The following is an 8,444-nucleotide window of genomic DNA, read 5'->3' as shown; positions in this document are numbered from 1 at the left end:
GAGGGAAGTGCCTGCTCTGAGCAAAGCAAGCAGCGGGGGAAGGGAGGAACAAGAAGGCCTTGCCAGCACGCGGCCTCCGCAGTCACAGGGGAACAAGGACTTTGGATGGCGCCCCACAGGTATCCCGTCCCCAGCAAGGATGGCCAGACCCCACGCTGCCCTCCCGAGGATGTGCTTAAGGGCTCAGGCTTCTAGAATCACATCATCCCTCCCTCCCGCCTGCCTGGGAGGCGGGGGGCGGGGGAAGGGACGGCTGCCACGAGATTAAGCATCACATGGGTGTGTGGACAGTCCGTTTCCACAGAGTGTCTCGATGATGGTCAGCACCCGTGGGAGCCACCGCCGCCTCCAGGAAGACCTCTGATCTTGCATTTGCCAAGGCCAGAATTTGAGGACTGCTTCTGAATCCATCTGAGAAATGTCCTCTGCACTTTGTAGCACTTGAATAGCTTTTTGCACCTTCAGGGACACTTGCATGTGTATCAGAAGACGCTGAGACTCTTCTGGAAAATCCGGGTCATCCACTCCCTGTGCCTATAGTTAGTTGTGTAACTAAACCAAGAACAGGCAGGCAGCATTCAGCTGACCCCCACAGTTTCAGAAGTAGGTGTATTAGTTAGCTGTCCCCACAAACATGCTGCATAACAAATAATCACCCCCCCAATACCCCCCCACCCACCCCGCTCCAAAAAAAAAACATTCAGGCTTAAAGCCGCAGCCAGTTGCTCTGGACCTGGGCCTGTGGCTTGGCGGCACTCGGCCGAGCAGAGCCGGCTCTTCCCCGTGTGGGGCCCGAGCTTATGTAAACTGCCCCTCCCCCTCCTCCTGGGGCCGGCTCCTCTGGCGGCCTGCGGCCCAGGCGCGGTAAGGGCGAGCCCGGTCATGCAGGCGCTTTTCAAGCCTTTGGTCACATGGCCTAACCTCGGGTCCCAGTGGAAGGCGAGACCCTGTGATTTTAGGGGAGGAGCTGCAGGGCCGGGACCCGGGAGCACGCGGGGCCTCGCCCTCCCCCCGTGTGTGCGCACGTGTGCGCGTGTGTGTCTCCGGCCCGCCTCGGGACGAGGGCATTTCAAAGTCAGGCTGCCTGGGAAGCGGCGGCGCCGGCGGGAGGGAAGCACTGGCTCCCACCAGGCTGAGAATAGCGCGAAATTGGGTCACGCTCCCGGGAGCTGTCAGAGCCTCCAGCCCCGGACGATAATCAGCTTTCTCCCCGACAGCTGGCCCTTCAAAGAGCAGGGCAGGCCGGCTGCGGGCACGTGTTTAGAAGAAGCTGAGAGGATGGAGACAGACCGGGTGGGGAGCCTCCGCTGACCCGCCCCCGCTTCCTTTGACGTCCCCGCCTGGCCGGCCGCCTCCCTCCTTCCTGCTTGCCCCGGTGCTCCCCCACTCCCCAAGGCCGGGCACTTCAGGGGCATGCTGCTCCCCAGGCCCCAGGGCCTGGCGCTGAGAGAAGGCTCCACGGCGCCCCCCACAGCCCCGACCCGACGCCTTGCAGGATGGAGGTGTCGTGGGCAGCGGGCGGCCCCACCCCTCCGAGGCCACAGGAGGCTCAGGTCTCTCCAGGCCCTGAGGCCTGGACTGGCCCTGGTGCCCCCACACTCCACCAAGCTTTGTGTGTGCCTGCCCCCCGCCCCTGGCACAGGCGGGCCTCAGGCCCCGCCCTCGGTCCCTCCCTGGGCGGGGCCCCCCTGCCCAGCCAGGTGTGGGCCCGTCCCTCCCTGTCTGGACACAGTGTGCCCCTTGGGGGAGGCGAGATGCTTGCGTGGCCTCGCCTTTGGCAGGATCCGAAGCTCCGCCTGCCCTCCCGCTTCCTGTCTCCTTCGGTCCTCCCCAGGACGAATCCGGCCCCACTGCCCTCCCCACCCCTGGGAGACAGAAGTGTCCTCCCACCGCCTGGCCTTTGGTCCTATCTCTGCCGGCCACCTGCCCTGCCAACTGCTGAAGCGTCCAGACGTGACCCTGCTGGAGAGCTGGAGGTCGTGGGGCTGCCGCTGGGTGGGGGGCGGCTTCACCTCGCCTGCTGCCCTGCTCAGGGCTCTGAGTCCTGCCCCCCCACACTCTAACCCCAGGGACACCGAGTTTCCCCCGGGATGCAGTCTGGTGGGGGTGGGCACAGGACTTGGTAAGAATCTCGAGCTTGGCTTCAATCCCAGACCTTGGTAAGAATCTCAAGGTATGTTTTGGACAGATGCCCCGGGTGGTTCCGACAGCACGGAAGCTTGAGAAGCACTAGTTTAGCCAATCTTGTTCCCTCTGCTTCAGCCACTAGGAAGCTCAGGGCCAAGTCTGCGGTCCATCTGGCAAGTGTGGAGAGAAGTTCACCCTCTTTCATCTTATTTTGCACCCAGCTTTTTCTGATGTCTTCCTCTTTTCCTCCCAGAGTAGCCTTGAGAGGACTGAGGAGGGTGATTTCGCAGGTCCTCGGAGCCCGTGTTCCTGTTGGCCCCTGGGTACGCTGCCACCAAGTGGCACATTAAAATGTCAAACCCATCCTTGTAGCAATTCAGGAAGTCCCTCTGGCCCGCACTCAGTTGCTTCAGTCTTGACTCTTGGTGACCCCATGGACTGTAGCCACAGGCTCTTCTGTCTGTGGGATTTCCCAGGCAAGAATACTGGAGAGGGTTGCCATTTACTTCTCCAGGGGATCTCCCCAACCCAGGGATCAAACCTGTGTCTCCTGCATTGCAGGCAGATTCTTTTGCCACTGAGCCTCGGGGAAGCCCCAAGTACCTCTGACTGAGACAGATAGAGATATAGATACGATCCCCTGGAGGAGGTCACAGAGAGTCGGACACGACTGAGCGACTAACGCTACGACTGTACATGTATCTGTATCTTTCTGCTGTGGGCATGCCCGCCACTGTGTTTGGTTCTTTAATTGTTACAAAGGCACCAGGCAGTCATCACGTTTCAGGTGACAGAACCTTTCCTGAATGTAGGCTGCAGGTGTGTGCTACGGAGCGGGGTGGGGCCCGGACCAGCTGCCTCCGCGTCACCTGGGAACTCAGGGAAGTGCAGATTCCCAGGCCCACGCCTGAGCACGTGCATCTGGAGCTCGGGGGGTGGAGGGCCCAGTGACGCCGATCAGAGGACCTGGGCCCTCTCACACTGCTCTTTTCTTTCTTAAACCAAACCTTGATGGGCTTAAACAACATGGTCACAATTCGGGGAGCTTCCAGCACCATCCACCTGGCTCTTTCCGAGGCCGTGCTGTTGTCAGCGAGAGGTTAATTTTGCCTCCTTTGGTTGGAATGTTTGTGCGCAGGCCCCAGGCCCCTCTGGGATGCAGTGTCTCTCAGCGGCTTCATCACACTAGGCCCCGAGATCCCAGAGTGAGAGCAGCAGGGACCTCTTTTGGTTCTGATTTGAACAAACCAAATGTTTTATTTTACAAAATAAGACAGTTGGAACATTGGAAGCCTGAGTGGATGTCTTGAGGGTTTGGGAACGACTTTTAGGCGTGCCAATGATACTGTGAAATGATAGGGTGGCTGCAGTCTGCCTCAGAATAACCTAGGTGGGGGAGGGGGGAGCTGAAATCCTGGTTGCCCGAGACCTGGCAGCCTCTGGGATTCTCTCTGCTTCTGCATCTCTGACATTTTCCATAGTAAAACGTTTGTTTTCGGCTTTTGTTTTTTTTAAGAAGCAATGCTCCAGGCAACCATTAAGAGGCCAGCCAGGTCAATGCCCAGGGTCACCAGACTCCTCCTAAGGCAAGGGTGGTGGCTTGTCCTGGGCTTCGCCAGTGCTGGGGCAGGGAGCCGCGGGTCTCGCCCCGTTTGCCACAGGAGACATGCAGGGGGCTGGCCCCCGGCAGGGCACACATAGCCATGCACTCTGCTCCTCCCAGCGCAGGTCCAGGGGCCGCTGACCGGGGAGCCAGCTTGCAGTGGGGAAGGATGGACTCAGGAGCTGCCCCCCTGCCTCGGAGGGCGGGACTGGCAGGGCTGCAGGGACCCCTCCCGGCCCGCCTCCGCGCTCCGCTCCGAGGCGGCCCCTCTCCTGGCCTGTCCGACCCCAGACACCCGCCCTGTTCCTCCTTCCAGACCTTCCCGCCACCCCGGCCCCCTGGCCTCCTGCTGTCCTCCAAGGCCTGACCTCATCTGCAGCCCCCAGAAGGTAGCTGAGGCCTCCACCCTCTTGCAGTGAGATCTGGAGGCAAGGACAGACCAGCTCGGGGAGTCCTGGACCCACACACGCACCCCCGGGGCCCCCCGCCCCTCCCTAGCCTGTCTCCTCCATGCCGGCCCCGGACGCCACTGGGCTGCCTTCTGTCCCTGTCACTGCATTCGCTGAGAAGGTGAATCTGGGGGGATGGGGGGACGGGGGGAGGGTGTGAACCAGGGGATGAGGCATCTACGGCCACCCACAGGGCCAGCAGCGGGCCAATGGCTGCCCAGGACCCAGGCTGCCACACGCACCGATAGGAAGGCTCGGGGCCGCTGGACACGCTCGGTGAGCAAGGCCTGGGCCCGCGAGGGCAAGGGCCCTGCCTAGGAATGCGGGTGGCCGGCCGTGGGGCAGGGGCGCAGGGCCCTCTGAGGCCTGTTGCTAAGCTACGGGCACAATGGACATTCCGGGCCCCGGGCAACGGGCTGGAGACCTTCCTGGGCGAGAGGAAAGGGGACCCAGGCTGCCCAGCCCCCGCTCCCCTGTCCCCCAGAACACTGAGGCCCTTGGCTGCCTGGCCTCCCAGTGGGAGGGTGGTGGGCGCGGGCTCCTGCGGCTCAGGCTGCCCCAGCCTCCCAGCCGGCTGCCTCCACTGGGCCTCTGCTCCACAGACCAGGCTTCCTGGATGAGCCTTCCAGGTTCAAGCACAGGGCTCTCACCGGGTTATGCGCAGAGCCTAGAGGCCTCAGTAGGACCTGGTCGTCTGCCCCACCCGTCCCCAGCCCGGAGGCTTGGCACCCCACCTGGCCAGGGCCGACTCTGCCAGCGGCCACGCCTGGCAGGGCCCCAGACCCCTGGTGGCCGGCCCCAGCGTCCAGCGCAGCGGCTTTTGTCTGGGACAAGACAAGGGGCGGTGTTGGCTCCCTTCCGGCTCCGCTTCCTCCCTCTGTGGAGAGAATGCTAAGGAGCTCTGGGCCAGGCAGGCTGCCAGCTGGTGCCTGGGGGAGGGGGCTGGTAGCCCCGCCCCGCCGACAGTCCCTGAGCTCCTGGTGAGCTCCTGGCCCAGCCCTCACCCTCACAGATCTGCCTGCACCTGGGCTGCCGAGACCCCCGTGTCCCCCCGCGGCCCCCAGAGATAGGTGTCCAGGACCCTGCCCAGCCTGCCTTCTCCCGCTCAGTGGTGTCTGGGCTCTGCCTGAACTGGGCGGTCCTCATGGGCCCGAAGGCGCCAGCTCTGCATCCACAGGACCGGCGTTGTCCCCGCCCTTTCTCAGCTTTTGTCCCTCTTCTCTGCTGCCTTGTCTCTGCTGACCCCTCCCTGGGCTGAGCCCCCCCGCCCCCATCTCTGCCCGAGGAGGTGCCCAGTGCCTTCTGGAGGGGGGCCCGCCCTCACTGTGGACAGTTGGCCGAAGTGTGGGGGTTTCTCTAGCCCCACTGCCCCTGGCGGCTGGGTGGTTTTGGGCAAAGGCCTGCAAGCCCCTCACCCCAGCTCACATATGTGCACACGCATGCACACATACACACACACACACACACACGCAGAGATGAGTGCACAGGTTCACATGCCAGGCGTCATGGGATCCGGGGAGATAATGGATTCAGAGCCCCTCCCCCCCGCCTGCCGGTTCTGGGGACCCAGACAGACAGCTGGACCCCCCCACCCCCGCCAGGCTGAGACTCCCCCCCAGCTGCTGGCCCCAGCAAGGCACCCGGGTGGGTCTGCACCTCAACAGGTGCTGTCACTGATCAGGAGCAAGGCAGGGGCGGGGGCGAGGGGGGGTTAAGGCCGGGGAAGAGGCTGCTCCTGTCCCCTCCCCCCTGAACTTCCCAGAGACCAGCCCGGGCCCCTCCAAGGCCGAGCAGGGGCCCCTCAGGGTCTCTCCTCAGCCGAGAACTGAGCACAAAGAGGCAGCTGCCAGCCAGGGGGGTTGGGGGGTGGCGGCCTTTGTAAGCCCAGGCCCCTCCTGGTGACCTCACCGCTGGCCAGAGAAGGGCCCTTTCTTCCCAAAGGCTGCCGGCCGTTGGGAATCTGCCTGGGGACAAAGCTGCTGCCCCGCGGGGGGCCAGCAAGTGTTGGGGGGCGTGGGGGGCCTCATGGCATAAATTAGGGGGGCAGGGGGAGGGGAGGATGACTGCAGCTGGCGCCTGGACTAGGACACGCATGCCCTCGTGTGCAGACAGGTGCCCCCCATGCACATGGGAGCGCAAGCTGCCCCCCAGGGCCTCACTCATTCATTTCTCTCCACTCCTTCATTCATTGTGCAACTGGGCACTGGCCCTGGGACGCAGGAGGGCATCTGGTGGATGAAGGAGTGAGTGGATGGGTGGGGCAGGGCTCCCAGTCTTGGGGGGAATTGGGACAGTGAGTCACAGTGGCCCCGGGCTCCGGAGCTGGGCAGGGAGCTGCCGCACTGAAGTGGGCGCTTGGACACCCAGAGACACACGTCTGTGCCCGTGGGGAAGCCGAGGCCTGCCCGGTGAGGGCCGAGGCCTGAGGCCACAGAGCAGGCGCTCCGCAGGGGAGGGCCGGAGAACCCCTGGTTCTCAATCGGAAAGCACACCTGGTGGGTGTCGGGTGACCGCCACCTCCTGCGGGGCCAAGGGCTCCCTGTCCCCATGGCCCCATGCTCCAGAGCTGCCTCCCTCTTCAGGGCACTTCCTGTGCACCACAGAGGACCCCTATGTGAGGCCCTGCTGGGGTAGCCCAAGACGGCCAGTGGTGCAGGCCACGTGGACGTCACGGACAAGCCCCATGGATGCCCCAGATCTCCTCTGGGGCTTGCTGAGTCTCCCTGGGCACTGGAGTCACATCCGCAGCCCTGAGGCTCTGAGTGCACCAGGGCCCCAGGCCAGGCAGGCTTCCTGCAGGCGGAGGCAACCAGGGGGATGGCCCTGAATGTCAGGCTGGTCCAGGAGGCAGGCACAAGAGGCCTGGTTCTGTCAGCAGGGCTGACGTCCGGCCCTGGGGGTCTCCTTCAAAGAGTGACAGCCTTCCGCACCGCCCACCTGCCGTGCGCAGAACCTGGCCCCTGCGTCCTGTCTGTGCCGAGGAAGAGGCCGGGAGGGTGTCTGGGGGCAGAGGCGCCAGCTCAGGACCCGTCCCCAGTGCTCCTGGCTGCCCCTCCCGCCCAGACACTGTCCTGACTTGGGGGCCTTGGCCTGACTTGTTTGGTTGGGGTCAGAGAACTTCGGAGCTTGCGGTCACTCTAGCAGCACAGAGAGCTCAGAAATTTCTGGGCTGGAAACTTCCAAAGCCCTTTTGCAACCACTGGGGCCCAGCCCCCAGGAGACGGGAGGAGCCTTAGGGGGCTGAGCACCATGAGGTGCAGGACAGTTCTGTCCCATCACCTCACCTGTGGAGCAAGCGCGGGGCTTCCAGGGCGCTGAGCCCCCAAAGGCCGGGGTGCATCCCAGGAGCCCCGCACCCCTCCCTGGGGCGAGCGCCAGCGGGCGGGGGCGGGGTGTAAGTAGGCCAGCGCTCTGTGCCCCGTTGCTATGGCGCCGCCTTTGCTGCTGTGCAGGCTTCCTCCTGGGCCTTGTTCCCAGGACACCTCGAGCTGGCTGCCGGGCGACCCTCCCCGGCCCGGCCCAGCCCGGCCCCGGTCAGGGGCTGCTCCCAGTCTCCGACCCCTCCTCTACCCCAGGACCCTCGAACACCCGCAGCCTTCTGGGGGTGCTGTGGTGGCCTGTCTGTTTCACACACAACATTCATATGCACACACACACATGAATGCACATAGCACTCACATACACATGCATGCATACAGCACATATGCATGAACACACAGCACCACACACCTGTGCACACATGTGCTGCCACACGAGGCACTCTGCCTGACCCCAGCAGGAGTGATGGGAGGCAGGCTGCAGGGCAGAGCTTCGGCTCCGAGATGCCCCTGGACCCTGAGGGGCTTCAGTGCCCAGGGCTGGACCTCAGAGGCATTGGCAAGGGGCTGCCTCAAGGCTGGCTGTCCTGCTGAAGCAGGGAGGGGAGGGGCTCTTCGGGCCCGAAGGGCAGACTGAGCAGGGCCACAGCGGTTCACCTGGTCCCCGGGTCCCTCGGGGCTCCAACACCAGGGCTTCTGCCGCGGCCACCCTGGCCTCAACCCCAAGGTGAAGCGGCCCTCACTGCCCGCTTCACAGACAGTGGCCTGGGGAGGCCTGTGGGCAGCTGCCTCAGCAGGGCCTCTGGCGGTGTCTGGGGCCTCGGGGAGCTCGCAGAGGCCCTGCAGCCCTGGGCGGCCCAGTCTGACATCAGCTGACGTCAAAGCCTCGGTGAGGGAGCTGACCCCGGGGCCCTGAAGGCCTGCCGGCCAGGACCCCACCGAGGGCTG

At 64.2% G+C, this 8,444-nt stretch overlaps 1 long non-coding RNA gene across 1 annotated transcript; it reads right to left on the bottom strand.

Annotated features, from left to right (window-relative positions):
* Positions 1–3,361: 3,361 nt before the first annotated feature.
* LOC145529065 (uncharacterized) lies at positions 3,362–4,540 on the bottom strand. Its single transcript, XR_014070895.1, has 2 exons — positions 4,422–4,540; positions 3,362–3,883 (listed from the first exon to the last, which is right to left on the bottom strand). It is a non-coding gene; the product is annotated as an uncharacterized LOC145529065 (long non-coding RNA).
* Positions 4,541–8,444: the final 3,904 nt, after the last annotated feature.

This window comes from Giraffa tippelskirchi, chromosome 12, assembly GCF_054371585.1.
Source record: "Giraffa tippelskirchi isolate mGirTip1 chromosome 12, T2T-mGirTip1v1.2.pri, whole genome shotgun sequence".
Lineage (NCBI taxonomy): Eukaryota > Metazoa > Chordata > Mammalia > Artiodactyla > Giraffidae > Giraffa > Giraffa tippelskirchi.
The sequence above is the reverse complement of the archived record's forward strand: the minus strand, read 5'-3'. Positions and strand labels throughout refer to the sequence as shown.